The following is an 18195-nucleotide window of genomic DNA, read 5'->3' on the forward strand; positions in this document are numbered from 1 at the left end:
TGTCTGTAGATCCCAGACAAAGAAAGAAGGAATCTGACCACTTCAAAGCCTCTACCACATACACTCCCAAACCAAAACTGTTAGCTAGCTTATGGGGATCATTTCTAAAACTCTTCGTCCTTGGCACTTGTGTCTTTTCATTTCTCATAATCTCTCTCAAAATGGCGTAACTACCGGCACTTCGTTCAATTTGTCTAATACTGTTGGGTTTTATTCAAACAGCTGTTAAAGCCAATAATGATACGGTTTAAATGGTCCAGACAGCGAGCTGCCAACGACCGCCTGCCAAACTACCATTGAATGTCCACAGGACTGGCATGGCCACTGTGTTGAACGTAACTGAATGAAGGAGATCAAATCCAATTTGATTTGAACCAGTCACTGTAGCCAACTTGAAGTCAGCCCTCAAGGAAACTCAATTAAAAGTCCCCCAGTAAAATACTAGAGGAAAAGTATTTGCTTTTAAATATACTTAAGTATCAAAAGTACATGTCATTTCTAAAATACATATAAGTATCAAAAGTAAAAGTATAAATAATTTCAAATTCCTTACATTTAAAACAAAAAACAGACGGCAATGTTTTTTTTCTTATATTTTACAGATAGCCAGGGGCACACTCCAACATTATTTACAGATAGCCAGGGGCACACTCCAACACTCAGACATTATTTACAGATAGCCAGGGGCACACTCCAACACTCAGACATTATTTACAGATAGCCAGGGGCACACTCCAACACTCAGACATTATTTACAGATAGCCAGGGGCACAACACTCAACATTATTTACAGATAGCCAGGGGACATTATTTACAGATAGCCAGGGGCACACTCCAACACTCAGACATTATTTACAGATAGCCAGGGGCACACTCCAACACTCAGACATTATTTACAGATAGCCAGGGGCACACTCCAACATTATTTACAGATAGCCAGGGGCACACTCCAACACTCAGACATTATTTACAGATGCCAGGGGCCAACACTCAGACATTATTTACAGATCAGACATTATTTACAGGGGCACACTCCAACACAGATAGCCAGACATTATTTACAGATAGCCAGGGGCACACTCCAACATTATTTACAGATAGCCAGGGGCACACTCCAACACTCAGACATTATTTACAGATAGCCAGGGGCACACTCCAACATTATTTACAGATAGCCAGGGGCACACTCCAACACTCAGACATTATTTACAGATAGCCAGTGGCACACTCCAACACTCAGACATTATTTACAGATAGCCAGGGGCACACTCCAACACTCAGACATTATTTACAGATAGCCAGTGGCACACTCCAACACTCAGACATTATTTACAGATAGCCAGGGGCACACTCCAACACTCAGACATTATTTACAGATAGCCAGGGGCACACTCCAACACTCAGACATTATTTACAAACCATGCATTTAGTTGGAACAGCGCCTCTTCAACCTCAGGAGGCTGAAGAAATTTGGCTTGTCACCCAAAACCCTGACAAACTTTTACGGATGCACAATCGAGCGCATCCTGTCGGGCCATATCACAGCCTGGTATGGCAACTGTCACGCCCTCAATCGCAAGGCTCTCCAGAGGGTGGTGCGGTCTGCACAAGGCATCACCGGGGGCAAACTACCTGCCCTCCATGACACCTACATCACCCAATTTCACAGGAAGGCCAAAAATATCATCAGGACAACAACCACCCGAGCCACTGCCTGTTCACCCCGCTATCATCCAGAAGGTGAGGTCAGTACATGTGCATCAAAGCTGGGACCGAGAGACTGAAAAACAGCTTCTATCTCAAGGCCATCAGACTGTTAAACTGCAATCACTAACATAGAGAGGCTGCTGCCTACATTGAGACCCAATCACTGGCAACTTTAATAAATTGATCACTAGTCACTTCATACAATGCACTCTAAATAATGCCACTTTAATAATGTTTACATTACTCATATCACATGTATATACTGTATTTTATACCATCTACTGCACCTTGTCTATGCCGTAAGGCCATCGCTCATCCATATACTTACATGTACATATTCTCATTCACCCCTTTAGATGTGTGTGTATTAGGTAGTTGTTGGGGAATTGTTAGATATTACTGCACTGTCAGAACTAGAAGCACAACATGTCGCTACACTTTGCACTAACATCTACTAACCATCTGTATGTGGCAAATACAATTTGATTTGATTTTAGTAACATTAGTTGGATGGAGGACAGGACACCTCCAATCTCACATTATAGAAAGGCATGGTCCTCCTTAATCAAACGTACTTCTTATGCCACAGACAGGGTTTCACCACACACACACACGTGGAACTTATGACCTTATATTGCTAATTTAACATGCAGTCTAAATAAATGAAATTGTCTAATTTCATGAGCTAACAGTACTGTGTTCAACTCAAATGAGTCAAATACAGGAAGGCGTAATACAATTGGACAGCTATGAACAGGCAAATATTTACATAAAGATTCCATACAAAGTAGGAAAGTAGGGCTGTTAAATGTGTGATTTGGCTACAATGTTGCCGCACGAGGTATTGCATGCTTTAATTAGGATCCAAAGGACCCTAAATCTATCAAGTATTAGGCTCATGAATGATGTTGATAGCCTAGGATTATTTATTTTTTAAACTATTTTAACGGTGCAGTTGGCTATGGTTCTTTCATCATTCTGACCCTGCAAAGATAAACCCGTTAACCTAAACCGTTCAGGCTATTTATTTGCTACTGAATATTCTTGCTTAATTATGTTTAATTTGTATGTCCATTCTAGAAACCAAATTGACCGCTGGCTGAATCTCTTGTAGCCACATATTTTGCCAATTGACTGCTCGTCATTACAATGTAGTCTACCGCGGGGCTGTTAGCACAACGCGCTCTGAAGCGTGAGGAGCAACTGCCTGCAAATCCTGCGGGGAGCCATTAAAGCCTTACCTAGGAAATATGTTTGTCTTCATTGTTTTAGAAGGCAGTCTAGTGTCCGTTTTTTCCTCCGTTAACCGAGCTGTGCGGGCAGTGGTCCGGTTTCACAGCGCTGTTTGAAATCAGATTCATGAAAGCTGCACATTCGGTGTCGTCTCACATTGTCGCAAGCCTTTTTCGTGCACCCTCAGCATGAGAGTGGTGGGCGGAGCCTCGATGTCTCTTTTGCTTTGAGGTTGTAACCTAGCGTGAAATATGTCGCCTTTGAGTGTTTGGGATCAACCACGAGTTTATTTGAAGCTTTCCTAAACATGAATAATACCTTGCACCCAGTTCGTAGCGCATGGACTCTACAAGGTGTCCAAAGCGTTCCACAGGGATGCTGGCCCATGTTGACTCCAATGCTTCCCACAGTTGTGTCAAATTGGCTGGATGTCCTTTGGGTGGTGGACCATTCTTGATACACACGGGAAACTGTTGAGGGTGAAAAACTCAGCAGCGTTGAAATTCTTGATACAAACGAGGCTGCTTGCCACTACTACCATACCATGTTCAAAGGCGCTTAAATATTTTGTCTTGTCCATTCACCATCTGAATGGCACACATACATCTCAATTGTCTCAAGGCTTTAAAAAAACCTTCTCTAACCTGTCTTCTCACCTTCCTCTACACTGATTGAAGTGGATTTAACAAGTGACATCAATAAGGGATCATAGCTTTCACCTAGATTCACCTGGTCAGTCTACATCAGTGGTTCCCAACCTTTTTCAGTTACTGTACCACCAACAATGTTGCTCTGCCCGTAGTACCCCCTCATAGTGTATTTTGCCAGTAGGCCTACGGTCTCATGACTCTTCTCAAGTACCCCCAGTGGGTAGGCCAAGAACACCCCAGGGGTCCTAGAACCCCTGTGGTTAGGAAGCTCTGGTCTAGGTCATGGAAAGAGCAGGTGTTCTTAATGTTTTGTACATTCAGTGTATAATAATACACTTTGATGTAGAAAATGGTAACTTAAATATTTTCCTCATAGGCCTGCTTGTGTGGTGACAACTCATAGCCTATCATGAAAAACTTGGAGCCTAATATGCTTGACTGCTGAATCTGTCAAATCAGTATCCAGACTTACATGATGAAGACATATTATCTCTAGGACACTTAATAGCAAAGCATTTCGCTACACTCGCATTAACATCTGCTAACCATGTGTATGTGACAAATAAAATTTGATTTGATTTGATTTGATTTGAACAAAGTCACATTTATATGTAGTCCCATGGAGGGAGGCATGGCCGTTGCATGTGTTTGTGTGTGTGTGTATCTTACTGACTTTTCCTAGACTTACCTTACCTGGTGCCCCTACATCACCTGGCACCTTTGTGTGTGTATCGTGTGTGTGCTTTTATGTGTGTGTATCGTGTATGTGCGCTTTTTTCTGAGTATATCGTGTGTGTGTTTGTTTGAGCTCCACTTTTGGTTTGTGTGTGTTCGTCTTTCGTGTGTGTGTGTGTGTATATAAACTGTCTGTGGGCGTGTGTTTTCCTACGCCGCTGCCTGTGTGTTTGTGCGCTGCTCACTTAATTGTCTCATCAGTAAATGTCAAACGTCCAAATGGCTCCACGTCCCAATTTATTTATTCATTTGTGCTCCATCAGACGCAGCCACTGCTGTAGCACACTGCAATTACAACAGAACACAGACATATTACCGTGAATAATAAATAACTACACAGAGAGAAGCTGGCCAGCCAGATGGCCATGTACTGTCACAGTTATAGAGAGAAGCTGGCCAGTCAGATGGCCATGTACTGTCACAGTTACACAGAGAGAAGCTGGCCATGTACTGTCACAGTTACACAGAGAGTAGCTGGCCAGCCAGATGGCCATGTACTGTCGCAGCTCACAGGGAGAAGCTGTCCAGACAGATGGCCGTCATTGTAAATAAGAATTTGTTCTTAACGGACTTGCCTAGTAAAATAAAGGTTAAATAAAATAAATATATTGTCATACAGCAATGGCCTATAGGAAAAACGTTGTAGATTAATAAATAGTAGTAGCAGAGATTACCCATGCACCTTAGACTAACAGAGGATGTGCTGCACTAAAAGACTGACACACAAAATCACAGAACACCACCAAAACTCACTAATACTAATACACTAATACAACCTGTACACAGAAACATCCATTTATACACACACTTACAGATCTATTTACTGAAAATTAATGCGTGATTAGTTGCACACACTCACACATAGATTTCACCGCTTGGGGCGGCAGGGTAGCCTAGTGGTTAGAGAGTTGGACCAGTAACCGGAAGGTTGTAAGTTCAAATCCCTGAGCTGACAAGGTACAAATCTGTCATTCTGCCCCTGAACAGACAGTTAACCCACTGTTCCTAGGCCATCATTGAAAATAGGAATGTCTTGCTAAACTGACTTGCCTAGTTAAATAAAGGTTAAATAAAATATCCCCCCACACACACATATGCACAGACAGATGTACACACAAACACTCATAGACCCCTTCAGAGCATATGACTCAGACTGTCACAGTTGAGCTGTCACTGTGTGAATTCTCTCCCACCTCAAATTACATAATGTATGTGTACATAAAGGGTTGGGTGTGAGTGAGCGCGTGTCTGTGTAAATTGTCTATATGGCCTAAGCAGTTTCAGGATATAAATCATATTAAATTGCCTCAGGCTATCCTGAAACCTCTCACCTCCCCTCCTTCTCCTCTTCCCCCCCCCCTAGGTCAGGTGAGGTAGCTGAGCTCTGAACCAGGTGCTCATCATCTTATCCAGGTATGCCAGTGTCCATATATGTACAGTACAGAGTGTCAATCATCAAGACTTCATATCCCTGTCTTTGTACCCGGGCTTGGATTAGTGTGTGTGTGTGTGTGTGTGTGTGTGTGTGTGTGTGTGTGTGTGTGTGTGTGTGTGTGTGTGTGTGTGTGTGTGTGTGTGTGTGTGTGTGTGTGTGTGTGTGTGTGTGTGTGTGTGTGTGTGTGTGTGTGTGTGTGTGTGTGTGTGTGTGTGTGTGTGTGTGTGTGTGTGTGTGTGAATATCTCACCTTTCAACATGCAGTAACTCCTCTGAGCAGTTTTTTTTAACATAGAAATTTACCAGGCTGCTTTAAATACTTTAAGAATCTGCATGTGAACCTGCATCTGGCCTCCTATTGGAATACATAGATGACTCTCCTCATCTCCATATTACCCTTATCCTCACCATCGTAGATTACTCTCCTCCTCACCATTGGAGATTACCCTCCTCATTTTAGATGACTCTCCTCCTCACCATTGGAGATTACCCTCCTCATTTTAGATGACTCTCCTCCTCACCATTGGAGATTACCCTCCTCATTTTAGATGACTCTCCTCCTCACCATTTTAGATTACTCTCCTCACCATTGGAAATTACTCTCCTCATTTTAGATTTACTCTCCTCATTTTAGATTTACTCTCCTTATTTTAGAATCCTCTCCTCACCATTGGAGATTACTCTCCTCATTTTAGATGACTCTCCTCCTCACCATTGGAGATTACTCTCCTCATTTTAGATTACTTTCCTCCTCACCATTTTAGATTACTCACCACATTTTAGATTGTGCTCATCCTCACCATTTTAAATTACTCTCCTTACCATCAAAGACACACTCTCCTTCCATGCCCCCCATTTGAGATGAAATCACCTCTCTCATTAGCGGGTGAGCTTTTTCACTTTCTCTCAATGATGGGGTTGGTGCTGTAGTTCGGTAGCCTCCTGTCTGTGATGTTTTGAAACTGTAGAGCAGTGTTTGGGTGAGGAGAGCGTGATTAGTGTGTCGCCAATGTGGTTTACTTAATCTCCTAATGAATTAGTCTCTATGTCATCATTATCATTATCTGATGTATGTCACCACTGTTACTGTGGTCCTTGTCTTCCTGCTCTCTTTCTCAACGCTGTCATCATCATTTTCTTCCGGGTTGGAGCGAGCGGTCGCATCCGCATTTCGCTCCGCAGGTAGTATAACTTTTTAATTACATTTCATTACATTTCATTATAGTACAACGGTTTGATTTGTCTAATCTTAGCAATTTCTTCTTAGCTAGCTACATAGCCGTCTTTGTATCAAAGATAATTGCGTAATTATCGTATTTCGTCGTCCTAACGTAGTCTTCACTGCTCTGCCCAGCAGCTAGCCAGCTAGCAAACGTCCACCGATTAGCAGCACTGGAGAAACTATTACACTCAACTGAACGACTTGATTAGTGTAGTGTTAGCTAGCTACATAGCTGTCTTTGCTGTCTTCGTATCCAATATAATTGTGTAGTTTAGAGTGTGTAGTCTTAGAGTGATTATCTTAATTTACCGAGGTTAGCTAGCCAGCTATTTGTCGTCCTTAACGTAGGAGACACTGCTAGCTAGCCAACAGCTAGCCAACGTCTTCCGAATAGAACTCAACAACCCGGTCGCATTCCGCTTCGCTCCACAGGTAGTATCACATTTTCATTTCATTTCATTACAGTACAACGGTTTGATTTGTTTGATCGTAGCTAGCTACATAGCCGTCTTTGTATCAAAGATAATTGTGTAGTCTAGAGCGATTTTCTAGGTTAGCTAGCCAGCTATTGTCGTTCTTTTAATGCAACGTAACGTAATCAACACTGCTAGCTAGCCAGCTAGCCCCCGAATAGCAGCACTGTAGAAACTATTACACTCAACGGAACGACTTGATTAGTGTAGTGTCAACAACGCAGCCACTGCCAGCTAGCCTACAAAGTCAACAACGCAGCCATTGCCAGCTAGCCTACTTCAGCAGTACTGTATCATTTTAATCATTTTAGTCAATAAGATTCTTGCTACGTAAGCTTAACTTTCTGAACATTCGAGACGTGTAGTCCACTTGTCATTCCAATCTCCTTTGCATTAGCGTAGCCTCTTCTGTAGCCTGTCAACTATGTGTCTGTCTATCCCTGTTCTCTCCTCTCTGCACAGACCATACAAACGCTCCACACCCGCGTGGCCACGGCCACCCTAATCTGGTGGTCCCAGCGCGCACGACCCACGTGGAGTTCCAGGTCTCCGGTAGCCTCTGGAACTGCCGATCTGCGGCCAACAAGGCAGAGTTCATCTCAGCCTATGCCTCCCTCCAGTCCCTCGACTTCTTGGCACTGACGGAAACATGGATCACCACAGATAACACTGCCACTCCTACTGCTCTCTCTTCGTCCGCCCACGTGTTCTCGCACACCCCGAGAGCTTCTGGTCAGCGGGGTGGTGGCACCGGGATCCTCATCTCTCCCAAGTGGTCATTCTCTCTTTCTCCCCTTACCCATCTGTCTATCGCCTCCTTTGAATTCCATGCTGTCACAGTTACCAGCCCTTTCAAGCTTAACATCCTTATCATTTATCGCCCTCCAGGTTCCCTCGGAGAGTTCATCAATGAGCTTGATGCCTTGATAAGCTCCTTTCCTGAGGACGGCTCACCTCTCACAGTTCTGGGCGACTTTAACCTCCCCACGTCTACCTTTGACTCTTTCCTCTCTGCCTCCTTCTTTCCACTCCTCTCCTCTTTTGACCTCACCCTCTCACCTTCCCCCCCTACTCACAAGGCAGGCAATACGCTCGACCTCATCTTTACTAGATGCTGTTACATTTACATTTAAGTCATTTAGCAGACGCTCTTATCCAGAGCAACAACTACAGACCAGTATCCCTTCTTTCTTCTCTCTCCAAAACTCTTGAACGTGCCGTCCTTGGCCAGCTCTCCCGCTATCTCTCTCAGAATGACCTTCTTGATCCAAATCAGTCAGGTTTCAAGACTAGTCATTCAACTGAGACTGCTCTTCTCTGTATCACGGAGGCGCTCCGCACTGCTAAAGCTAACTCTCTCTCCTCTGCTCTCATCCTTCTAGACCTATCGGCTGCCTTCGATACTGTGAACCATCAGATCCTCCTCTCCACCCTCTCCGAGTTGGGCATCTCCGGCGCGGCCCACGCTTGGATTGCGTCCTACCTGACAGGTCGCTCCTACCAGGTGGCGTGGCGAGAATCTGTCTCCTCACCACGCGCTCTCACCACTGGTGTCCCCCAGGGCTCTGTTCTAGGCCCTTTCCTATTCTCGCTATACACCAAGTCACTTGGCTCTGTCATAACCTCACATGGTCTCTCCTATCATTGCTATGCAGACGACACACAATTAATCTTCTCCTTTCCCCCTTCTGATGACCAGGTGGCGAATCGCATCTCTGCATGTCTGGCAGACATATCAGTGTGGATGACGGATCACCACCTCAAGCTGAACCTCGGCAAGACGGAGCTGCTCTTCCTCCCGGGGAAGGACTGCCCGTTCCATGATCTCGCCATCACGGTTGACAACTCCATTGTGTCTTCCTCCCAGAGCGCTAAGAACCTTGGCGTGATCCTGGACAACACCCTGTCGTTCTCAACTAACATCAAGGCGGTGGCCCGTTCCTGTAGGTTCATGCTCTACAACATCCGCAGAGTACGACCCTGCCTCACACAGGAAGCGGCACAGGTCCTAATCCAGGCACTTGTCATCTCCCGTCTGGATTACTGCAACTCGCTGTTGGCTGGGCTCCCTGCCTGTGCCATTAAACCCCTACAACTCACCCAGAACGCCGCAGCCCGTCTGGTGTTCAACCTTCCCAAGTTCTCTCACGTCACCCCGCTCCTCCGCTCTCTCCACTGGCTTCCAGTTGAAGCTCGCATCCACTACAAGACCATGGTGCTTGCCTACGGAGCTGTGAGGGGAACGGCACCTCAGTACCTCCAGGCTCTGATCAGGCCCTACACCCAAACAAGGGCACTGCGTTCATCCACCTCTGGCCTGCTCGCCTCCCTACCACTGAGGAAGTACTGTTCCCGCTCAGCCCAGTCAAAACTGTTCGCTGCTCTGGCCCCCCAATGGTGGAACAAACTCCCTCACGACGCCAGGACAGCGGAGTCAATCACCACCTTCCGGAGACACCTGAAACCCCACCTCTTTAAGGAATACCTAGGATAGGATAAGTAATCCTTCTCACCCCCCTTTAAGATTTAGATGCACTATTGTAAAGTGACTGTTCCACTGGATGTCATAAGGTGAATGCACCAATTTGTAAGTCGCTCTGGATAAGAGCGTCTGCTAAATGACTTAAATGTAAATGTTAAATGTAAATGTATTTTCTGTTCAGTATTATGATCATATAATGGAGTCAGGGAGTGTATCATCTTCTTCATTTTTGGTTTCTAAACATCCTCTGAACATCTGGTCATTGCTCGGATCCATCCCAACGTGCCGTTCGCCGTCACTGTAATCAGGGCTGTTAGCGACGCAAAGGAGCATAGCCGTTTCCATAGCGATGGAGCCATCTTATCTCCGCGGTCATCCTGGTCATTTTATCCCATCTGTTTCCACTGCTTAGCGTGTCGCCACTGATTACGTCAACAGGTCAAAAAGCAGTGTTGACACAACACCCGTCCGAGTACAACTGGTTTGGCTCTTAGAAGATGGGCTGAAGGCAGGGACACCAGGAACAGCATTTTGACTTGGATTATAGCATTCTTTATAATGTTCTCCATGGGTTTTAAACTTCTGTGCATTGCATTCTTTATAATGTTCTCCATGGGTTTTAAACTTCTGTGCATTGAGAGGTGACTCCATAATTAACCTCACCCCTAACCCTCAAGTTGTAGTTGTCCTTGATTGAATAGTTGTGATGACAGATGGCCATGCTACCAAGGACATGATTGACTAAAAGTAATGCATGGCCATCTAGTTGTCAGGGTTGGGGTCAACATCAAATCAAATTTTATTAGTCACATACACAGGGTTAGCAGACGTTAATGCGAGTGTAGCTTGTGCTTCTAGTTCCGACAGTGCAGTAATATCTAACAAGTAATCTAACAATTCCCCAACAACTACCTAATACACACACATCTAAAGGGATGGAATAAGAGTATCTACATATAAATATATGGATAAGCAATGGCCGAGCGGCATAGGCACGATGCAATAGATGGTATAAGATACATTACTCATCTCGTATATACTGTAAGATATGTAAACAGTATTAAAGTGGCATTGTTTAAAGTGACTAGATATTCTATGTAGGCAGCAGCCTCTCTGAGTTAGTGATTGCTGTTTAGCAGTCTGATAGCTTTGAGATAGAACATGGCAGGGTTGGGGTCAACATGGCAGGGTTGGGGTCAACATGGCATGGGGTCAACATGACAGGGTTGGGGTCAACATGGCATGGGGTCAACATGGCAGGGTTGGGGTCAACATGGCAGGGTTGGGGTCAACATGGCATGGGGTCAACATGGCAGGGTTGGGGTCAACATGGCATGGGGTCAACATGGCAGGGTTGGGGTCAACATGGCATGGGGTCAACATGACAGGGTTGGGGTCAACATGGCATGGGGTCAACATGGCAGGGTTGGGGTCAACATGGCATGCGGTCAACATGACAGGGTTGGGGTTTTCAATGCTTTTCAATGAGGAACATTTTGAATTTGAATTGACCCCAACCCTGATGCATGGGCAACAGCAGGCATTCTTAATAGGTTGAGCCAATCTCTGACCACTGCTGGCAAGATTTGATGTCCCTCAAATTGATTAAATACAGTGAGTGACGTGGATCTGTAGACATGTTCTGCAGCACATGCAGCATTTGATCTGACGAATAACAATAAAACTGAAAGATTCTTGGAATCTGTGGGCGTAGCAGGACAGGTAGGATGACTGACAGTAGTGAGGGTGAACAGGTGGTCGCGGGTTAGGTGACTGTGTGGAATGGAGGAGACTGAGGCAGGAATTGCTTTAACCACAAAGTGATCTATTTACTGAATAGTTTGTTTGTGTGCAGCATAACAAAGGAAACAGAATGACATGTATCCAATCAAATCCATAATCACAAAAGCCAAAGCATAATACTAATTATTCTCATCATTAACATAATAAATTAATGCAGCAATTCAGTTCAATATGAAGCATAGATTATTTTAGTTTTTGGTTGGTATTTTACCCCCCTTTTTCTCCCCAATTTCATGATATCCAATTACGATCTTGTCTCATCGCTGCAACTCCCCAAAGGACTCGGGAGAGGCAAAGGTCGAGTCAAAAGTCCTCCAAAACATAAGTCGCTAGAGCTCAATGAACCAAGTAAAGCCCTCCCGCCAAAACCCTCCCCTAACCCGGACAAAGCTGGGCCAAACCCTCCCCTAACCCGGACAAAGCTGGGCCAAACCCTCCCCTAACCCGGACAAAGCTGGGCCAATTGGGCACCGCCCTATGGGACTCCCGGTTATGGATCAAACCCGCATTTGCAGTGACACCTCAAGGATTGCGATGCAGTGCCTTAGACCACTGAGCCACTTGGGAGGAACAATATGAAGTATGATTGAATCATTTAGGATCATAACCATTCATCATAATCCTGATAACAATAATGCAAATAAATCAATCAGCTATCAATTATTCAATCTATAATCTCAATCAGTTTGATGGACCATTGAACATTAATATTAACATAATAGGTTTGAAGCGAGAACTCCAAGTCGCGCTCTGCAGTAATAACTATAAACAATAACTGATGGCCCGCTCTGCAGTAATAACTATAAACAATAACTGATGGCCCGCTCTGCAGTAATAACTATAAACAATAACTGATGGCCCGCTCTGCAGTAATAACTATAAACAATAACTGATGGCCCGCTCTGCAGTAATAACTATAAACAATAACTGATGGCCCGCTCTGCAGTAATAACTATAAACAATAACTGATGGCCCGCTCTGCAGTAATAACTATAAACAATAACTGATGGCCCGCTCTGCAGTAATAACTATAAACAATAACTGATGGCCCGCTCTCCCGAGCGCAATCTATATATATTTTACATTTAACTAGGCAAGTTAGTTAAGAACAAATTATTATTTACAATGACTCCCTACCCCGGCCAAACCTGGATGACACTGGGCTAATTGTCCTATGGGACTCCCAATCATGGCCAGATGTTATACAGTCCAGATTCAAACCAGGGACTGTAGTGACGCCTCTTGCACTGAGATGCAGTGCTTTAGACCGCTGCGCCACTCGGGAGCCCAAATAAATAGTTCAGATGAGAGATATGGGGATTCACGTTGATTTGTGGATGCACACAATGTCTGGATAAGACACAGTTGGGGGAGAGAAAGCAGCGAGGTCGAGCGGTGGCGATTTCGTCCTTTTAATGAGTTGAGATCTGTCGGACATTTCCACCAAACCTAATTAAAGCGCTCTGGCCCAGCCACGCAAACGGACATGAATTAAAGCGCTATTCCACCAACTTCATGGACCTTCTCCACAAACACTTTGACACAAAGAGAAAAGGTACACCACTACAAACCCACAACACAAAATGCTCGATAACCCATACAACAATACCACAATGTGTTTGCAAAGTGAGTGTGATAGCGCCCATGTGCGTATGCGTGTTTCTGTACCTGTGTGTGTGTGTCTCTTCACAGTCCACACTGTTCCATAATGTGTACTTTAATTTGTTTGCTTTTTGTCTGATTCTACTGCTGCATCAGTTGCCTGATGTGGAATAGAGTTCCATGTAGTCATGGCTCTATGTAATACTGTGCACATCTCATAGTTTGTTCTGGATTTGGAGATTGTGAAGAGACCTCTGGTGGTATGTCTTGTGGGGTATGTATGGGTGTCTGAGCTGTGTGCTAGTATTTTAAACAGACAGTTCGGTGCATTCAGCTTGTCAACACTTCTTACAAAAACCTGTAGTGATGATGTCAATCTCTCCTCCACTTTGAGCCATGAGAGATTGACATCCATATCATTAATTTTAGCTTTCCATTTGCATTTAAGGGCCTGCCGGGCTGCCCTGTTCTGAGCTAATTGTAAAAGTTCCTCTTTTTGACACCTGACCACACAACTGAACAGTAGTCCAGGTGTGACAACTAGGGCCTGTGGGACCTGCCTTTTTGATAGTGTTTTTAATAAGGAAGAGCAGGGCTTTATTATGGACAGACTTCTCATCTTAGCTACTGTTGTATCAACATGTTTTCACAATGACAGTTTACAATCCAGGGATACTCCAAGCAGTTTAGTCACCTCAACTTCCTCATTATTCAAGAAGCTGGTTCAGAGTACCAGTCAAAACTTTGAAAGTTCCACAGGGGGGGATTATGTTGGAGAATCTCCAGTCCTCTGGTAATTTTACAGTACCTATACTGCTTTCTTTGAAGTAGAAAGTAAAGTCAATATAAGGTTAATTATTAGACATGTGTAAGCAAAAAGAAGGCTGAACCCATGTGAATATACAATGCTGGAACAACATCAAGTTAACCATTAGACATGCAAAAACAGAAAAATAATGTAAGCAGAATCCATGTGGATGAAGCAAGGTAGACCAACAGACTTGACTGGTCTGGGCCATAACTGACTTGTGAAAGCTACTGGACATACGCATGGGTTAATCATACAAAGACAACATCGGCCTGAACTTGTGAGGACCTTTGGACAGAAACATTAGCTAATCAGTTATAGGCACCATTAGACCTGCAGTAGGAGTGTGCATGTCTGTGTGTCACGCCACCAATAGAATCTATGCCCAAATGTCTGAGCCAATCAGAGAATAGAAATGGATTGGGGTGGCCAAGGCTAGAAGGTATTAAGAATTTACATGAAGTGGAGTGACTTATGTAAGGGTGAAACTGTATAAAAGCAGAGTACTGAGAATGGAGAGATCAGTTCTTACATGGAATTGCTCGGCTTTGTTACTTTTGTAATGAAGTCTATTTGAATTCACAAGCTCCGGTATCTGAAAAATATTTGTTTCAACATTTCTACGACAGACACCTACTCATTCAAAGGTTTTTATTGATTTTTTACCATTTTCTACATTGTAGAATAATAATGAAGACATCAACACTATGAAATAACCCAAATGGAATCATGTAGTAACCAAAATAAAGTGTTAAACAAATCAAAATATATTTAATATTTGAGATTCTTCAAAGTAGCCATTCTTTGCCTTTATGACAGCTTTGTAATCTCTTGACATTCTCTCAACCAGCTTCATGAGGTAGTCTGGAATGCATTTCAATAAACAGGTGTGCCTTGTTAAAAACTAATTTCTGGAATTTCTTTCCTCACTTAATTTGAGCCAGTCAGCTGTGTTGTGATAAGGTAGGGGTGGTATACCGGAGATAGTCCTATTTGGTAAAAGACAAGTAAGACCAAATAGATCATATAAGCAAAGATAAATGACAGCCCGTCATTACTTTAAGACATAAAAGTCAGTGAATCCTGAACATTTTTTAAGTGCAGTCGCAAAAACCATCCTGCGCTATGATGAAACTGGCTCTCATGAGGACCGCCATAGGAAAGGATGACCCAGAGTTACCTCTGATATAGAGGATAAGTCCATTAGAGGTACCAGCCTCAGAAATTGCAGCCCAAATAAATGCTTCACAGAGATCAAGTAACAGGCACATCTCAACATCAACTGTTCAGAGGAGACTGCATGAATCAGGCCTTCATGGTCAAATTGCTACAAAGAAACCACTACTAAAGGAGACCAATAATAAGAAGAGACTTGGCCAAGAAACACGAGCAATGGACATTAGACCGGTGGAAATCTGAAATGTTTTGTCTTTGTGAGACGCAGAGTAGGTGAACGGATGATCTCTTCATGTGTGGTTCCCACCGTGAAGCATGAAGGAGGAGGTGTGATGGTGTAGGGGTGCTTTGCTGGTGACACTGTCAGTGATTTATTTAGAAATCAAAGCACACTTAACCAGAATGGCTACCACTCTCTTCCCCTGATCTGTTTCACCTGTCCTTGTGCTCGTCTCCACCCCCCTCCAGGTGTCACCCATCTTCTCAATTATCCCCTGTGTATTTATACTTGTGTTTTCTGTCTGTTTGTTGCCAGTTCGTCTTGTTTGTTCAAGCTTACCAGCGGTTCCCAGCCTCTCTTTGCTAGTCTTCCCAGTTTTGACCTCTGCCTGTCCTGATCCTGTACCCGCCCTCCTGACGCTGAGCCTGCCTGCTGTCCTGTACCTTTGCTCCACCTCTGGATTACTGAACCCTGCCTGTCCCTAACCCTGAGTCCACCTGCCGTCCTGTACCATTGTCTTACCCTGGATTTTCAACCACTGCCTGCTTTGGCATGTCTTTGCCTGCCGCTGTTGCTACAATACAGTGTTACTTTGACAGTCTGCATCTGGGTCTTACCTTGATTCCTGATAACCACAGCGATACGCCACCCAATGTGGTTTGCGCTTAGTGGGACTATCTTGTGTTTTTCAACAGGACAACCTCAATCCAATTGAGACGGTTTGGGATGAGTTGGACCTCAGAGTGAAGCAAAAGCAGCCAACAAGTGCTCACCCTCTGTGGGAACTCTTCAAGACTGTTCAAGCATTCCAGGTGAAGCTGGTTGCGAGAATGCCAAGAGTGTGCAATGCTGTCATCAAGGTGAAGGGTAGCTACATTGAAGATTCTAAAATCTTTATTGGTTACTACATGATTCCATATGTGTTATTTCATAGTTTTGATATCTTCACTATTATTCTATGATGTAGAAAATAGTAAAAAATATAAGTGATAATTTACTAAACTTAGAACCAGCTATTAAAGACTACCAGAACCCATTGAATTCTCCAAATACATTGGATGAGCTTTAGGACAAAATACCCTCAAACCCTTTTCTCAAACTCTATACCAACCCCCCCCCCCCGACAGGAACATAGAACCTAACAGGTGGTGGCTGCAGTAGCAGTAACAGAAAGCAGTAGCTATCATTTTCTAAATATTTACTTACTTCAATAGGTTCTCCCACTGCCGCTGTTTTCTGGGTAATCTTCAAAGTTTCTGGTGGCAGCAAAACACAGTCATGTGGACGATTGGATGACTTCCAACAGACTGACTGGTTTTCCAGCATGGCGCCTGGTCTGGTTGCTACAGTAGGTGATCTGTGAAGAAACTACAAGCACTCTATAGTGGCACAACCTGTTTTACTTATCTGTACACAATATCATTGGTTGATAGATAATCAAGTCAAACCAATCTACACCTGGGGCCTGTTCAGGAGAATGGAAATTTCCAGATTTTTCGGATAGAAACATTTTGTGTAGATCAAACATGATCTACTTTCAGATTGAAATATTATGGGACATTGTGTGTGTGCTCCATTAGTTGAAGGTAGCAAATCCAAAAGTTTCTGAAGAGTAGTCACTTCCTTAGATCTGTGTTCAAATCTTTTTTTTAAGTAGTTGCTTTCTCAGATCTGTATTCAAATAGTTACATTGGAGGTGACTACAACTATCTGTTCCGCTAAAAAAATTGTTACTTTCCACAAAGCGTATTTTAAACTATAGTTGTCAAATGTGTCGTGCCCACTGTCCACAAAATGGACAACTGAGCTGCACTTTATAACCTCCTGCCAAATGTATGACCACATTAGAGACACATATTTCCCACAGATCAGAGAGAGAGAGAATGAGCCAAATGCTTTGTCGGTCATTACAGAGTGAAAACACACCAACCTTCAGGCCACGAGAACCCTTTGGAAACTAGCTATGACTGTAAACACAACGCTACACCTCTGTGTGTGTGGCTAGCTCTCTCACCTCTCTCCAAAGACCAATTAGTACCCACCCCCCTCTCCCTTTACTTTCTCTCTCTTATCTTCAACTCCTGTCCCCTTCTCTCCCCCTTTCCCTTTTTCTCTCAACGTCATTCGCACTTTGCATTCTGTTCTCGCTCTCAATTTTCACAAGAAATTTGAACCCTCTGGGGTTTCCCAGCATCCTTTACACTTTCTCAGAATCTCTTTTTTTGGCGGGGGGGCAGCGTCGTCCGGGTTTGGCCGGTGTAGGCCGTCATTGTAAATAAGAATTTGTTCTTAACGGACTTGCCTTGTTAAATAAAACAAAATCAACAAATACATATTTAAAATATAACCCCTTCTCAATTCACAGAATGTTAGGGACTTTCCTCCTGTGGTCGCCTCGGTTACTCTGTCACCTTCTCTTTTCCCTCCAATGTTCTCTAGCTCTCTGTTCTTCACACCGTCTCTTCCTCCGTTCATCTGTCGTTTACCCGCTTACTCTCTCTGAATTAGAAAATGGTGTTCCCCCCACCAGTATGCGCACACACACACACACACACACACACACACACACACACACACACACACACACACACACACACACACACACACACACACACACACACACACACACACACACACACACACACACACA

At 43.9% G+C, this 18195-nt stretch overlaps 1 protein-coding gene and 1 long non-coding RNA gene across 4 annotated transcripts in view; one reads left to right on the top strand and one right to left on the bottom strand.

Annotated features, from left to right (window-relative positions):
* LOC124044204 (beta-galactoside alpha-2,6-sialyltransferase 2-like) overlaps positions 1-16893 on the bottom strand; it is a 100687-nt gene extending 83794 nt beyond the window's left edge. The window contains exon 1 of one of the 2 annotated variants that reach the window (XM_046363745.1): positions 16752-16893. The gene's annotated coding sequence lies outside the window, so the exon portion shown is untranslated. Of the gene's footprint in view, positions 1-2948; positions 3161-16751 lie in introns of those variants that run through there. The other variant, XM_046363744.1, reaches the window with a different exon arrangement.
* LOC124044205 lies at positions 14600-17779 on the top strand. 2 transcript variants are annotated; one of them, XR_006840455.1, is made up of 3 exons: positions 14600-14796; positions 15861-16405; positions 16760-17779. It is a non-coding gene; the product is annotated as an uncharacterized LOC124044205 (long non-coding RNA). The 2 variants fall into 2 exon arrangements; XR_006840454.1 differs by having other exon boundaries at positions 14621-14796; positions 16241-16405.
* The last annotated feature ends 416 nt before the right edge of the window (positions 17780-18195 follow it).

The sequence above is a fragment of the Oncorhynchus gorbuscha genome, linkage group LG09 (genome assembly GCF_021184085.1).
Source record: "Oncorhynchus gorbuscha isolate QuinsamMale2020 ecotype Even-year linkage group LG09, OgorEven_v1.0, whole genome shotgun sequence".
Lineage (NCBI taxonomy): Eukaryota > Metazoa > Chordata > Actinopteri > Salmoniformes > Salmonidae > Oncorhynchus > Oncorhynchus gorbuscha.